This window comes from Arachis ipaensis, chromosome B06 (assembly GCF_000816755.2).
Source record: "Arachis ipaensis cultivar K30076 chromosome B06, Araip1.1, whole genome shotgun sequence".
Taxonomy (NCBI): Eukaryota; Viridiplantae; Streptophyta; class Magnoliopsida; order Fabales; family Fabaceae; genus Arachis; species Arachis ipaensis.
Window position 1 is genome coordinate 25,184,217 of NC_029790.2, and position 17,691 is coordinate 25,201,907.

Below are 17,691 nucleotides of genomic sequence, written 5' to 3' on the forward strand. Positions count from 1 at the left end.
ACAAGGTAGCAATAGCTTACCATCCTCAGACCAATGGGCAAGTAGAGGTGTCTAACAGAGAGATAAAGTGCATTATGGAAAAGATAGTCAAGCTTCACAGGAAGGACTGGAGCACCAGACTTGTAGATGCACTCTGGGCTTCTCAGACAGCGTACAAGACACCAATAGGAATGAGTCCCTTCCGCTTAGTATACAGAAAGGCTTGTCACCTCCCAGTGGAGGTGGAGCACAAGGCTTTCTGGCCTGTAAGGGAATGCAACATGGGATTTGAGAAGGCTGGTGCTGAAAGGAAGCTGCAACTAGTAGAACTGGAGACCCTTCGACTCGAAGCATATGACAACTCCAGGCTATACAAAGAGAAGGTAAAGGCGGTGCATGATAAGCATATCAAGAGAAGAGAGTTCAGACTTGGGAAGCTAGTTCTCCTTTACAACTCATGATTGAGACTCATTGCCAGGCAAGCTGAGATCAAGGTGGGAAGGACCCTATAGAGTAGAGAAGGCAGAGCCATACAGAGTCTTCCACCTGAGTCATCCCTCAAGTTCTAAATTCATCAAGGTCAATGGACATCGCTTGAAGCTGTATCATGGTGAGAAGATGAAGAACAACAAGGAATTGGAGATATTCCTCTTAGAGGATCCACCAACGGAAGAAAACTGAGTGTGTCGACCGTCCAACTTACGGACGTAAAAGAAAAGTGCTAGGTGGGAGACAATCCACCATGGTATGATCGTTCCTTTTCATTCCTGGTTTTATTTTCTTTTGTTTTCCACAAGTATTCATGCATCATTTCTGCATATTATTCTGCATTCTTCATTCTGCATAAAAAAAAGGGGTGTGCGACGCGCAAGCGTCGCTGACGCGTACGCGTCATGCGCGACTTCGCAATACAAAGGAATTGGCCAGAGAGTTGGGCAGGAGTGGTGCTGGAAGTGTGCTTTGCACACAAGCAAGTCCACGCGTACGCGTCCCTCATGCGTACGCGTCGCTTGCGCTTTCAGCCCACCACGGGTAAGCGTCCCTGACGCGTACGCGTGACCATGGAAATCGGCGTAAATAGGGGTATGGCCATAGAGTTATGTTAAAGCGGGGCTGGAACTGTGCTGGAAGCACAAACCCCATCACGCGTACGCGTCCTTGACGCGTGCGCGTCATTTTCACCTCAATAGCAACCCACGCGTGCGCGTGGCTGACGCGCACGCGTCGTATGTGATTTTGGCCCTCATGCGTTTCAACCTGAGAGTTGTGCATGCACGGGGCTGCCTGCGCCTTTCGCACAACATCATAGCACGCGTACACGTCCCTGACGCTTACGCGTGGCTAGGAATTAGCGCGACCCACGCGTACGCGTGCCGTACGCGTACGCGTCGCATGCGATGCACAATTAAACCAATTCACGGCCTGATTCCAATCTTCCCTCACCCAATCCTAATTATCTTTCCCTCATCATTCTTTCTTCTTTCTTCTTCCCTCTATTCTTCCTCATTCATTCTTATTATCTACTACTTTCTTCCTTCCCTTTTATCATCTACATCAGGTTCTTTTCTTTTCTCCCTCTACTTTTTCGTTCTTCTTTTCAATTATTGCTTTTAATTATTCTTCTTTCTTCTCAATTTTTCTTTTAGCTTCACTATTTATGGTTTCTTTTTCTTTCTTTTTTTCATGCCTTTTTATGTTGGTATTGGAGTTTTATTTGAGTAGTACTTTATTATCATTAAGCTTGTGGATATTATGAGGAGTGATTTGACAATTGACATTTAATTTTGGCTCTCATATGCATTTGGATTATATTATTTTCATCCCTATTTCAACTTGCACACCAAGTGTTTGTGAAAAAGCTCTTATGGCTTTTTGCATGATATTTTCTTTTACCCTTTTACTTGAATACCTTTTTTTCACAACATTTATAATCCACATGTAATTGGGATTATCATTCACAATTGTCATCATTACAAACGCTCTTTACTTTGGCACATTTAATAATTGATGCTTGAGTTATGCTTCTCATGCCTATTACTTGCATGCTTTTACCCTCTTGCATCTAATTAATATGTATTGCCTTATTACTCTTATTTAATGTCTTACCTACATATTGTAGCTACCATGTATTTAAGCTATTATTTTTCCTCTGGCATTCATTCTCACTTAGAATTTTCCTCCTTCCGGTTCTTTAGCTATCTATATTTAACGTTCTCCCTCTTTTCTTCTTCCTTAGGCATGGGTACCAAGAAAGGAAAAGAGAAGGCCATTGACAAGACACCGGCAAAGAGAGGAACCAAGAGAGCTTCGGATAAGGCGCCACCATCCACCAGCGTCAAGCCACCAACAAAGTGGGTGAAGAGAATCATTAAAGTTGATGAAGCAAAAAAATCTTTTCCCGCACGGGATTCCACACGGTTCACTAACCGTTATTGCGAACAGATGTTCCCCATCCTAGCTGAGCAAAACTACAACAATGAGCATCTACTTATTGTTCCAACACACTTTGTTGATTTTGTGGAGTCCCGAATCGAGATGAGACAGTGGGGATTTTGAGAAGGCAGCCGCGAGTGGCCAACTTATCATGGGTAGTTGAATTATACTCCAACTTCTACTCGCCTACTCTGCAGACTGTCTATGTTCATCAGCAGCAAGTCCCTGTCTCCGAGAGTTCCATACGGAGAGCACTGGACCTTCCGCGTAGCCTGGAAGGGCTGGATGCATACCAAGAAGCCGTTCTTAAGCGTCAGATGTATCAGTTTGACTGGGATAGCATCCTTGGAGTTATAGCCCAACCTGGCAGCACCTGGATCTATGGACAGCATCGGTCAAAATCCAAGAGTATCTCAGCCCAGTCACTTACCTTGGAGGCTCATGTGTGGGCACAGATTCTGTCCCACTATATCTTTTTGAGCACTCACGAGTCGACCTTCACAGCAGACATGGCTGTTCTCATCTGGTGCATCCTGACAGAGCAACCACTCAACCTGCCCCGTCACATCCGGCAAGCAATGGGCCATGTACAGATTTCGGGTAACCTACCTTTCTCCGCCTTCATTTCAGATTTAGTCTCTGCAGCAGGTGTGTCCTATCGGGCAGGAGACACGAAGGTCATGATCTCCAGGGCCGACCAGTATGTCCCGAATGGGAAGTACATCAAGCCACCAGTTCCCTCTGCGAGCAGGCATGTCGGCCCATCTTTGGATACTCCTCATTCTTCTACTCCACCATCATCCACATCACAGGAATTATCCACCCACCAAATGTTCTTTCAGATCCTTGAGAGGTTCGACCGGCAAGACCGGCGGATGGAGCAAATGGAGCGCCGTAACAAGCGTCGTTACAACTACCTGAAGGAACTCATAGTTGGTACTCACCCACCTCCAGAACAGAAGGACACCCCGGACTCCCCTTCATCCAGTAGCATAGGGAGTCATGGCAAACCAGACAGCAGAGGCGATGCTTCCAGCCCTACCTTGCTCCTTACTAATGGCACGGAGGACCGTGCCAAGCCTTAAGTGTGGGGAGGTCAGTCCTTGACTTCCGGAGGTAACTTCTCTCTCTTAACACTAACATTATAGTTTTTTTTTCTTTTATTAGATAGCATAGATTGTATGATAATAATTGTTTGCATGTATGTTTTGCTTGGTTAAAGTAATGAGTTTCTTTTTAAGACCCTATTTTACAGTATTTCTCTAATTTAAATTGAAAATCGTGTTGAACTTGTTTGAAGATTGTAAATTGGAACATAGTTTATAGCTAAGAACACACAACCTGTGATATTTGAGCTTAATTATATGGTTACATTATTTAACCATAATATTTTATTCTTGTGTGTTTTCCTCCCTATGATTGCAACCTATAGTTTGTTCCATTCTATATGCCCATTGTTTAGTATATTTACATGCATACATATGATTGAGGCCATCATTTGTTATTAGCTCACTTATCCCAAATATCATACCATTTCAATTACCTTTGTTTGCCACTTTGAGCCTTTTAATCCCTATTTGTTCTTTATATTACCACATCACTAGCCTTAAGCGGAAAAATAAGTAATTACCTGATTTGAATCTTTTGTTAGCTTAAGATAGTGTGTTAACTAAGTGTGGGGAATTGTGGGAAACCTGGGTTAATGGGAATGTGTTGTGTTTTTACTTTATTTAAATGTTGGGAATTTGGGTACCTACTCATGTGAAACCAGAAAATCCATTTGCGTTGAAATGTTATGTTTACTTTCATGTTCATTATTTTTACCTAAAAAACAATAAACTTATTATTTTGCAGCATAAAGAAATAGGGGACAAAATTACTCCAATGTTAAATTTAATAAGAGATCAATTAAAGAATAATTTGCAGCATTGGCATACGTGGTGAAATTAAAGAATAATTTGATAACATGAGTATGTGATGCAAAAGTGAAAATTTTGGGTAGCTAGGCATGATTTTAGAATCACAAAGAGTGTGTGTGTTAGGTGAGAACTTAATTTAGTCAAAGATTCATATTATAGCTCACTTGGCCATACATATATCCTCACCCTTACCTTAGCCCCATTACAACCTTAAAAAGACCTCATGATGTTTGCATTGGTATACAAAATATTTGTTGATTGGTTAGATGAAGAACAAGTTTTAGAAAGCATGATTATAGAAGAGTAGAGTGATCAACCCTAGACACTCGAGAGATTAGAGTGCATATACACTAACAGTGAGGGTTCAATGCTTAATTCTATGTTCCCTGCTTTCATGAGCTATCTTCTTACAAGTTTACTTGTTTATACTGTATGATTTGAATTAGTGAAATCAGATTTATGTTTGTCTTGGAGAACTTGTTCACTTTTAACCAAGTAGGCAGAAACATCTTAGCATATAGTTGCATTCATATATAGGTTACATTTCACGAGTCTTACTTTTCCCCATTCATTCCTTTTGTCTCCTTGAGCTTAGCATGAGGACATGCTAATGTTTAAGTGTGGGGAGATTGATAAACCACTATTTTATGGTTTATCTTGTGCTAATTTGAGTGGTCTCCATCAAGTCTCTGCACACTTATTCATATAATTTGCATAATTTTACAATTCCTTCCCAATTTTGCTCTATGGTAGAAAACTTGCTTCCTAAACCTTTAAATTGTGTATTTTTAATTCCCTTTTATACCATTCGATGCCGTGATCTGTGGGTTAAGTGTGTTCAGGCTATATAGGGTAGGAATGGCTTAGAGGATGGAGAGGAAGCTTACATAAATGGAAGGAGCACAAGAATTGAAGGAGATAACCAGCGAGGAGCGACGCGTGCGCGTACCTGACGCGTGCGCATGATTTGGAGTTTTGCACAGTGACACATGCGATTACTTGACGCGTACGCGTGACACACGAAGATGACCAGCGACGCGTATGCGTGACTGACGCGTACGCGTGACATGCGCCACGTGCAGAAATCTCAAAAGACATTAGGGGCGATTTTGGGGTGAGTTTAGACCCAGTTTTCGGCCCAGAAACACATACTAGAGCCAGAGGACAAGCAGAGACTCAACACACATTCTCATTCGGATAGTTTTTTAGTTTTAGATTGGAATCTTAGAGAGAAAATACGACCTCCTCTAGGTTTCCTTCACATTCATAGTTTTTAGAGTTTTATGCTTTTGATTTGGATATTGAGAAGAGTTACTACCTCTGTTGAAGTTTTCATTATTCTAGTTTGTTTCCTTATTCCTTTACTCTTTTAATTACCTATTAACCCTGTTCAGATACGTATGTTTATGCTTTTGAAATTTATTAATGTAAAGAACTATTTTTACCTTTAATTAATTTTCAGTTATTATTTAATTTATCATGACTTCTCTTTATTCCCTTTATACGCCTGTGAATGTTGTATTCATGTCAATGGAGTAGACTTCCAACTTGACTTGGGAGTTGATTAAGAGGAGACCCTTGAGTTGGAATATTCAAGTGTTAATTTTGATTGGAAGTTGTTGGCTGGCTCTCTAGTCTCTAACTCTAATCCTTCCTTAGGAGAGGATTAGGACTTGGGACTCAGAGTTGGTTGGTTAGTTACTTGACTTTCCTTTATCAAGTAAGGGATAACTAAGTAGAACAGCAACCTCTTACTATTACACTTGGAAAAATCCAACAATGATAGAAACTCCAATTAATCTTCTCCCGGTCAAGGTTTTTATTTTGATTATATAAATTCTCTCATTAATCCTCATTGCTTTAATTTACAATCATTTATTTTTCTGTTCTCCAACTGTTAAAATTTCTCAGAAAACTCCTGATCGATAAAATAGCACTCTTTTGTCAAGTCGTTGGGAGACGACCTGGGAATTCTACTCTCAGTATTTTTATTCTAAATTTGTGACAATCCTTTTTAAATTGATAAGCGGATTTTTAGTCAGTTAAGAACTGTACTTGCAACGCTGTTCTTATTATAATTTCTTAATTGGCAATTTTCCGCCACGTCATGGGGGCACCACTTGTCAGACCTAGAGGTCGGGAAACTGGCAAAGTCGGAACTATTTCTACGTGCCACAGTAGGCCTATTCATAGTTAAGTAGAGGCTAAAAACCAGAAATCTAATGGTCACCCCCCTAATGCCTAACTAACAGCGGCGTAAGCTACATTAAAGCCATCAAATCATTTTGTGTAGTAGCCATCAAATCATTTTCTCTCTCTCATTTATGTTTCCAATGCTAGCAAATTAAATTTTGAAATCCATTCCAAAATAAGAAATGGGATCCGTTGGAAGTATTGAAACCTTGCTTTCTTTGCTTAATGGATTCGGACCAAGCTTTGGTCTATTTAGCAAAGTTTGTTATTGGGCTTGTATCACAAATTCTGACCCAAATAACAAAACAAAAATTCAGCCATAAGGATCAAAATAATTTTGTATTAATGCTGAATGTGTTTTCAATATAATTGGGCTTGCAATATTTTTCTTCTCTGTTCGGTCCATATGCAAAATCTGCACCAACAAAATTATCAATCAATACATATGAATTAAAATCAAATTAACAATTTTATATTTTAATTAAGTTAATAATATTTGTTCATCATCAAATTAAATTTAGAGTTTTCCAAACTCATCAATCTCCCCCTTGATGACAAACATTATTAAAATTAAAATGGAAAGAAATTAAAGATTAGAGTATAGAATACTCCCTTTGCAGATTAGTATTTCTTCCCTTTCCAAATGTTACATGGCTCCCCCTTAATATATACTATTTTACCAAGGGAAGCTTTATACCTGTAACTTTAAAATCAAGCTTGAGGCATCTATGTTATTCAACATATTAATTTTGAAATTGTTGAATGCTTGATTTATGAGCAGAATTGGATTGATAAACAAAACTCATTTGTTATCATAAATTGATTTTCTACTCAAACTCATACAAAGCAATTGAGTTCATATCAACCAAAAAAAAATTAATGTTTCAAGAGATTGCTGTTCAAGCTATTTTGAAAATATTTTCCAATTAACCAATCAAAGCAAATTAATCATAGCAAGAAAAATATTTCTGATCAAGCATGATCATCTCAAACCATAGCAACTATCAAACTTTATTTTTATATCACAGCTTAAAGAAACTGCCAAAAATAAATCCAAAACAGCAAACATTTTATCAAAGTAAGTCAAATGCATCACAAACACAGCAAACAAACATTTTACCAAGATAAGTCAAATAAATTACAAACATCAGGCAGCAGCAATCAAGATAGAACAGATGCATTATCAACATCAAACATACCATCACAACAAGATATTGAAACAAGAAACAAGGAAGATCATAAATCCTCAAAAGGATTTCATCCCCTGTTTTGTTAATTTCAATTTTCCAGTGTTTCTCCCTCTTTTGGCATCAAGGGGCACCTGCAAAAGATGACATAGAAAACAAAATATCCAAAATATACCCAAAGTGTCAAGAGTGTTTCATAGTGTCATATGTCTACAGAACCAAAATAAACTACTACAGTTTCAGATTGAGCCGAAACAAGCCAAATATCAACGAAAAGAAAAGAAACAGGGATTAATCATCAGATAAGTAGAACTCAGATTCATCAGCCTCTTCTTCACTAGCAGCACCCAACTCTTCCTCAAAACTTTGCAACATCAGACTCACCCTATCTTTGTACCTCATCCAAGCTCTCTCATTTTCATAGGCTTGCTTGCGGGCCGCCTTATAGGATTGTACCATTAGCTCCGACATATTTGAGAATTCAGTGAGAATTTCTTTGATTGATTATGTTGCCTTGGAGGACTTAGGCCGACTCTCAAAATCACTATCCGAGGCTACAGATTTTTTCCCTTTAGTTCCCTTCATGGCTCCTCCTCCTTTGATCATAGATACCTTATTTTCTACAGCTTCATTTAGGAGATCAATTTTAAAATATTCAAAAATACTTGTTAAAAACATGTCGTAAGGCAGATTCACCTTTTTGGTGCTCTTAACTGATTCCCACATGTGTCTGATCATAAGGTAACCAAATGATATAGGAGTAGATGTAACAAGAGCAAAAAGTATGAGAGAGTCAGAAAAGGTTACTCTGTTATGGGAACCATTTTGAGGGGTCAGGATGTGAGTGATGATCCTGTGAAGCAGAGAGTTTGTAGGACCGAGGGTTTTGTGGGTCAGAATTGTGCCGTCCAATCCAGATAAGTTTTCACAGATGTGTTGTAGGACAATCTTGTAGGTGACTCCAACCTGGGAGTCCCACTTCTCGGTCATATAAGCTCTTGGCCCTGCATCCGTATAGCCTAGGGCAGTTCCAATAGTCTCATAATTCAAGGTCATGTAAACTTTCTTGACATAGGAGTGTATTGTACCATCGATCAGTTGCATGTTGGCATAGAACTCACGTACCAAACCGGGGTAGACCGGTTTCTGAATATGGAGCAGTGGTGTCCATTGAAGAAGTTCAAACAGAGGAGAAATATTGATCCCTTTATTTGTGAGTAAGTCAAGATTGACGAGATAGGTGGCACAAAGGTGGCGTTTTTCCAAAACCTCCTTATGGAACTCATAAGAGGCATAAGAGTTGAACCTGGCCGGATCAAAATGAGAATGTGATTTGTTGAACTTGTTTTTGAAATCTAATGACTCCAAGTTTGCTGGCTCCCTGGTGTTATGCAACACGAATCCTTTTGTCTTCTGGGTACTTCGTCCGGGTGTAGTCTTCTTTGGTGGTGATTGCGGCGGTGATGGGATGGGCGAAGTGTGTGATTCTTCTTCTTCCACCACGGGAACCTTCTCCTTCTTTTTTCTTGAAGATGTCTTCGTGGCTATTACTTTCCTCCTCATGGTGTCTGTATGTTTGGATGGTGGTGAGGGAGAAGATGAAGAGGTAGAATGGATATGTATGTGGGTGTGAGATTGAGGTGTGGAGGGTTTTTGAGAGAAGAGGATTCTTTCACTTTTTCTAGGGGCGGTTTTCTTTTTTATGATAAAGAAAATGGAGTGGTGGAAGTGGGAGAGTTGAAGGAAACCGAATTGAGTGAGAGAGGAGGGAGGTTAGGGACGCATTAAATGTAGAGTGGAGAGAGAATTGGAGGGAGTTTAATGACCATTAATGAGCGGTTATTATCCAAGGGAGTTACCTTTTATTTGAAATAAAACTGAAAAGTGGTTTCTTAGAATCAAGGGATTAGAGGAGGGAAAAGATTTTATTTGACAATATCCTCTTTCAACAAGATTTGATGAGACAACAAAAAAGGAATTTTGATTTACACAAAGTGAAACTAACAAAACAGTCAGAGTGGGGTCATGGAGGTTTGGTGGGCCCAAAAGAATTAAAATATGCGCAGTCTCCCCCTTGATCATAGCCCTTTCAACACATCCTGCTTTTTATCTCGTGCTTTCCTACGAGACAAAACTAAATAGAGTAAAAAATTTCACAAGTTATCAATAGAGCTTAAATCTATCATTCCCAAACTTTTTCTCAAAGTGCATAATCTGTCTTCACAGAGGGGTTTTGTAAAAATGTCAGCAAGTTAGTCTTCAGATTTTACAAATTGAATATCAATAGTACCCTTTTGCACATGTTCCCTAATAAAGTGATATTTAATTTCAATGTGCTTGGTTCTTGAGTGCAGAACAGGATTTTTTGAAATGTTTATAGCACTCATATTATCACAAAATAAGGGTATACTATTGATCTTTAATTTGTAATCTTCCAACTGCATTTTTAACCAAATTAGTTGAGAACAACATGCAGATGCAGAAATATATTCAGCTTCAGCTATGGATAGAGCCACTGTGGCTTTTTTTTGTTGGACCACATGTTGAGTGAGCTTCCAAGGAAGCAACACATGCCGGAGGTGCTCCTTCTATCCACCCTATCTCCCGCATAATCTACATCACAAAATCCTACTGCACAAAAATCATCAGATTTTGGATACCACAAGCCATAATCACTAGTCCCCTTAATGTATCTAATGATGCGCTTAACGGCTGAAAGATGGGATTCTTTTGGGTGAGATTGAAACCTTGAGCATACACCCACACTTTGAACAATGTCCGGTCTAGAGGAGGTAAGGTACATGAGTGAATCTATCATTCCTCTATACCTTTTTTCATCCACATCTTTGCCATCATCATCTTTTTCAAGTTTGGTGTTTGGATGCATTGGTGTTCCCATTGGTTTGGAACTTTCTAGGCCAAATTTTTTTATAAGTTCCTTAGCATACTTTCCTTGGTGAATAAAGGTATCACTAGGAGTTTGTTTAATTTGGAGGCTAAGAAAGAAAGTTAGCTCTCTCATTAAACTCATCTCAAACTCACTAGTCATGAGTTTTCCAAACTCTTCACACAAGGACTCATTGGCCGATCCAAACACAATGTCATCCATATAAACTTGAACTAGGAGGATATCATCATTAGATGCTTTAATAAATAAAGTAGTGTCGGTGGTACCCCTTTGAAATTGATTTTCTAACAAGAAGGCACTAAGCCTTTCATACCAAGCTCTTGGAGCTTGTCTAAGACCATAAAGAGCCTTAGAGAGCTTGAAAACATGGTTTGGAAATTCTTTATCTTCAAAACCGGGGGGTTGTGCCACAAACACTTTTCTATCAATAAAACCATTAAGAAAAGCACATTTTACATCCATTTGAAATATTTTAAAACCCTTATGGGCAGCATAGGCAAGAAGCAACCTAATTGCTTCCATTCTTGCTACCGGACCAAAAGACTCATCAAAATCTATATCCTCTTCTTGATCGTAACCTTAGGCCACTAGTCTAGCCTTGTTACGAACAACTTTTCCATCCTCACCTAGTTTATTTTCGAACACCCACTTAGTACTCGTAACTTTCTTACCATTCGGATGAGGTACTAGTGTCCAAACCTCATTCTTATCGAATTGAGCAAGCTCTTTTTGCATGGCATTGACCCAAGATGGATCTTCAAGAGCTTGTTTTACATTGTTGGGCTCCATTTGTGACAAGAGGGCAAAGTTGCTTGGTTCAGATTGCCTTTTGGTTGAGGATCTCATTGTTACACCTTGTGAGGGATCACCAATTATAAATTCATGAGGATAACCCCTCATGGACTTCCATTCTCTAGGCTTTCGGAGTGGTGTTGAGCTTTGATGAGTTTCTATGGGTTGTTCTGTTCCAGTTTCTCCTGCTGGCTCAGGAGACAAAATGAAAATGTATCCTCCATTCTAATGAGACAAAACTGGACTGGCAGATTCTTCATTTTGAGCAGTTTTGGGATTTTCTTCACTTGTTCCCTTGTTGACAACTTCTTCACAATCTGAATCATTATCTATCACAGTATTGGGAATTAAATTAGAATCACAAAAAGTAACATGTATGGATTCCTCTATTGTCCTATGTTCCTTGAGATAAATTCTATAGGCCTTGCTAGTGGTGGAGTATCCAACAAACATCTCTTCATAGGATTTTGGATCAAATTTACCAAGGTTTTCTTTATTATTAAGTACAAAGCATTTGCATCCAAAAACATGGAAATACTTAAGATTTGGAGGGGTTCCTTTCCATAGATCATAAGGAATTTTCTTCAACCCCTTTTCTAATAATGGTCCTATTCAAAATGTAACAAGTTGTATTTACAGCTTCAGCCCATAGAAATTTTGGAATCTCCTTCTCACAAAGCATGGCCCTAATCATCTCTTGAAGGCTTCTATTCCTTCTCTCAACCACCCCATTTTATTGAGGGATTCTAGGGCATGAAAAGTTATGAGCAATTCCAAAATCATCACAGAATTTTTCAAAATCTTGGTTTTCAAATTCTCTTCCGTGATCACTTCTCAAATGGGCAATTTTTAAATCTTTTCATTCTGAATTTTTTTTACAAAGGGTGGAGAAAGCATGGAATGCATCATTTTTATGAGCAAGAAAAAGTACCCAACCAAATCTAGAGTAATCATCTACCACCACTAAACCATAGTGTTTACCTCCTAGACTTTGAGTTCTTGTTGGACCAAAAAGATCAATGTGTAACATCTCTAATGGCCTTTTAGTTGAAATTCTATCTTTTGGTTTAAAAGAGGATTTTACTTGTTTGCCTAATTGACAAGCATCACAAGTAAGATCCTTATCAAATTTGATATTTGGAATTCCTCTAACCAGATTTTTCTTAACTAGATTAGAAATTTGGTATATGCTAGCATGACCCAACTTTCTATGCCATAGCCATTTTTCAGATTCAAGAGAAGTAAAACATGTTACATTTTGTTCTTTCAAGTCCTCAAGAGTCAGTCCATACATATTATTGCACCTTTTAGCCTCAAACAAAATATCTCCAGTTTTTTTACAAACAACTAAGCACACAAACTTTCTAAAAACAACTTCATATCCTAGATCACACAATTGGCTTACACTAAGTAAATTATGTTTCAAACCATTTACAAGGAGAACATCATTTATACAAGATGAAAAGCTTTTACCAACTTTTCTAACGGCCACTATCTTTCCTTTACCATCATCACCGAAAGTGACAAATCCTCCATCATACTCATCAAGCTTTATGAAGAAGGTTGTCTTTCCGGTCATATGCCTAGAACATCCGCTGTCCATGTACCACATATTCTCCTTTCATTTGGATGCTAGGCACACCTACAAAACAAGCTCAAGTGACCTTAGGTATCCAAATCTTCTTGGATCCTTTCACGTTAAAACATCTCTTATGTCCTAATCCATTATAATCAAAAATAACTTTGTAAACTTTATCACCAATCATCCTTTCACCAAAGAAGTATTGAATGGGGAAGTGTCCATTTCGGTTGTATAGTCTACAAAACCTAAGAGTTGCTGTTTTGTTAAAGCTTGTTGGGTTTTGAAACCTTGTATCATTAGAAGATGATGCAATTTTTTCAAAATAAGGTTTCTCAACAGATTTATAGAAGCCCAAGCCAGCTTTATCATAAAGAGGTTTTTGACTAGCCAAGATTTGATTCAGATTTTCAGAACTTTGAGTGAACTTGGCTAAGTCTTCTTTTAGCCTTTTGACCTCTTTAAGAAACTCTTCATTTTCCTTAAAATAATTTACATATGCAACAACAGAATGATCATTTTTACAGCTCCTAAGTTGGGCTTTTAACTGCTTATTTTCTTCAACAAGTTCACAAGCAGTTTCGGCCTCCCTTAGTTTTTCTTTGAGAAAACCATTTTCAGCTTTAAGGATGGTGATTTGTTGTTCAAGATCTTGGTTATCAAGCAAAAAATATCTTATTTTTTCAGAAAGGTGGTCTATCATAAGATGAAGATCTTCAGTGTTTGGGTTATGAAAGACTACCTGTTCAATGTGATCTGCCATGAGACATGGTTGAGACTTTGTTTCAGATTCTTCATCGTCTTCTGAGTCATTTTCCAGGTCCTCCCATGACGCCATCAGTCCCTTTTTCTTTTCTTTCTTCGGCTTTTCTTCCTTCTTCAACTTAGGGCAGTCAGATTTGAAATGCCTGTTTCCTTACAGTTGTAACATGTCACCTTGCTGAGATCTGTCTTTTGTTTTGTTGAACTGCCTCCCTTGCCTCTCTCCTTGAGCTTCACCATTTTTCTGAATTTTTTGGCAAACAACACAAATTCATTTTCAGATGAGTTATTACTGGATTTATCATCTAAAGGGTTAGTAACAGATGAAAAGGCTATTCCTTTCTTTTTTTAATCCTTTTTTAAATAGGTATTTTCAAAAGCAAGTAAATTTTCTCTCAAGTCATCATATGTCATGGAGTCAAGACCACTACTCTCAGAAATTATTAATGCTTTTGTTTCCCACTCTTTTGTGAGACATCTCAACACTCTTCTCACAAGCACAGATTCAGGATACTTGATTCCCATAGCATCCAAGCCGACAATGATAGTGTTGAAGCGCTCAAACAATTCATCAATAGATTCTCCTTCCTTCATTGCAAACATTTCATACTCTCTATTTAGCATATCTATCCTGGTCTTCTTTACAATGGTGGTTCCTTCATGAGTAACTAGAAGTTTGTCCCAGATTTCCTTTGCCGTTGTGCATCGTGATACCCATCGGTATTCCTCAAAGCTGATAGCACAGTTGAGTAAGTTGATGGCCTTGGTGTTGAGCTCAACCTTCTTTCTGTCTTCTTCGGTCCAGCTTGCTTCTGGTTTAAGAGAGACAACTCCTTCGGCACTTGTGATGGTTGGATATTGAGGACCCTCCAGGATAATCTTCCAAAGTCTATAATCCACTACTTGCACAAATATCTTCATTCTCTCCTTCCAATAGGTGTAGTTTTTTCCATTGAAAAGAGGAGGTCTGTTGCTTGACTGTCCTTCGGTCAGGTTGTAGGACACTTGATTTGAGCCACTGTTTCTGCCATCTGGTTCTTTTCTCCAAGCTGCAAAGCTTGATCTCTTTGAGACCAAGCTCTGATACCAATTGATGGTTTTCAGTGGCTAAGAGAAGGGGGTTGAATCTTAGCCTCTTTTTCACTTAATAACACTTGCTGGTCTTTGAAACAACTTCTGGAGACTTTCTGACTTTTTGTCTCGTAACCTGCCACGAGATTTTTTCTTTTGTCTTGTACCCAGCCACGAGACTTTTCTTTTTGTCTCGTCGATTAGCACGAGATATTTTTCAGTTTATCTCTTTGAGCAGCAGACACAGAAATTGAGTAGAAGAGAGGGAGGATTACACCAAGATATATCTTGGTTCAGCTGCTAAGTGCAATGCAGCCTACATCCAGTCTCCATCACAACAATGATAGAATTTCACTATAATCTTCATAATTACATACACCAATTTTTTTTAGGAACCACCCTTCCTAACTGGGACAAGTCCAGAATCTAAACCCCAATCCTGAACTTGACTTGGTTACTGCCAAGCTTCCAACTGCAAAGTGCTAACCCAACTTGCAAGGGGATTTCCACAGAATCATGAAACACAACACAGATGTACAAAGGACCTCTAAGGACATCTATGGCTTTTTCTTTTAATTTTGCACTCTCTGTCTTTTTCCGCTCTATGGCTTTTTCATACAAACCTCACTGTTTGCCTTTTTCCATGAGACTCAAGACAGACAAAATTAAACAGAAAAATACAAAACAGAAAACATTGAAGGAGAAGAACTTCTGTTAGCTTAGATAGTTATGAGAACTCTGTGCCTTGCACTCTCACTCCTTGCTTCAAGCCCTGGCTATTCACCCTTACTTATAGGGAGAATCCTCCACGGTTGAAACCAAACAAACCAAGCTAATCTTCTTCTTCTTCAAGCAAACCGGTTCGGCCAGAGAGAGAGGAGAAGTAACCGAATGCAATAACCAACATGCAATTACCTCTGGTTCTTCCTTGGTCACCAACAATCATCAATCTGAGCCTTCCATCTTATCTTGCACTCCAAGATGAATTCCTATCCCTTGATGCATGCTTGATGATGACAGCTTCATCTGCTCCAATCTCTGCCTCTTCCATCACGTAGCCACTGTAGCTACCTCCTGTGATGGTTGAGCAGAATTAGAGTCAAGCTATCCCTCCAAGGATCTTCTTCTCTGACCGATATCTTCTTCAACTATTTTTGGTATGGAGAAGCCAAGATCTCTTCACCAAATCTTACCACAAGTGTTGAGAATCTTAGCCACAACATACTTTTAGTTTTTTTCTTGCCATCATTGTGATGGTCTTGTTACTAGCTTCTTCTTCTTGTTATTGGTAGCTTCTGATGGCTTCCATATTTTCTGTTGAAGTGACCGAAACTTGAAGAAGAAAGAGTAGAGAGAGAAGAGAGAAAAATCAAAGCTAAGAGTAATGAGTGTTATCACAAATTAATTAAAGCCATCAAATCATTTTCTCTCTCTTATTTATGTTTCCAATGCTAGCAAATTAAATTTTGAAATCCATCCCAAAATAAGAAATGGGATCCGTTGGAAGCATTGAAACTTTGCTTTCTTTGCTTAATGGATTCGGACTAAGCTTTGGTCTATTTAGCAAAGTTTGTTATTGGGTTTGTATCAAAAATTCTGACCCAAATAACAAAACAAAAATTCAGCCATAAGGATCAAAATAATTTTGTATCAATGCTGAATGTGTTTTCAATATAATTGGACTTGCAACATTTTTCTTCTTTGTTCGGCCCATATGCAAAATCTGCACCAACAAAATTATCAATCAATACATATGAATTAAAATCAAATTAATAATTTTATATTTTAATTAAGTTAATAATGTTTGTTCATCATTAAATTAAATTTAGAGTTTTCCAAACTCATCAATGTCTACCTAAAACAATGTAATTATATCATAATCTAATTATAAAATTAATAAAGATATTTCTGAAACATAAATGTAACATACATAAAGTATTTGTTTAATAAAAGAAACATCTTAAAATTAAACTCATCATCAATATAATTTAGAGAGTAAAGTATCATTTTTGTCCTTAACATTTTAATCGTCCAATTTATATCCCTAATGTTTTAAAATCGTATCAACGTTATCCTACTATTAATTTTGTTAAAATCCTTTAATGGAATATACACGCGGATTGTGAACATCTCTCTCCCCCTCTCTCTCTCTTAAACTCGACATCTCTCTCTCTCTTAAACTCTCAAACCGCATCCACTTTCTAAATTACCACCACCGTCAACACCAACATCCTCCTTTCTGCTCCTCTCCCTACCGCTGCCAATTTCTCTAGCCTCACCATTACAAGGAATCGAAGCAATTCACGAAATGGCAAAAGCATTCCATCAAGAAGATCGAATTGTCGTTGAAGAACTGCGCGCCCAACAGTGCTCTGGCGCTAGCGATGAATGTAAGACTTGGAAAAATTATAAAAGGATTAATTGGATGTAAGACCTGAAAATTATAAAAGGATTAATTGGATAATTAATTATTAAATTAAAAATAGTTAAAAAGCACCCAGACAGGGTCGAAATTTAAAACTTAGGAATTTGAAAATTTAACAATGAGATTTGGATTCATAGAATTTTTTTTGAGTGGAAAAATGTGATTTTTTGTAGAAAAATGGGTAAAGACGCGTACTGGTAATTTAACCAGCAGTACCGACTTAAATCTGTCCGGCACTGTGAGCGAGGAAATTAATTTATGAATGAGCGAAGTTAAGAAATCAAAATTGATAATTTGGGGAAGTAAAATTATTTAAGATGCGAATTAAAATGTTAATCTTAAAGGTTTTAGCGCGAAATTGGACCAACGGGCTAAAACGAGTGAACCAGCCTTAAATGGACCCAAGCCCACATATATAACGCCAATAATGGACACAAGTTCAG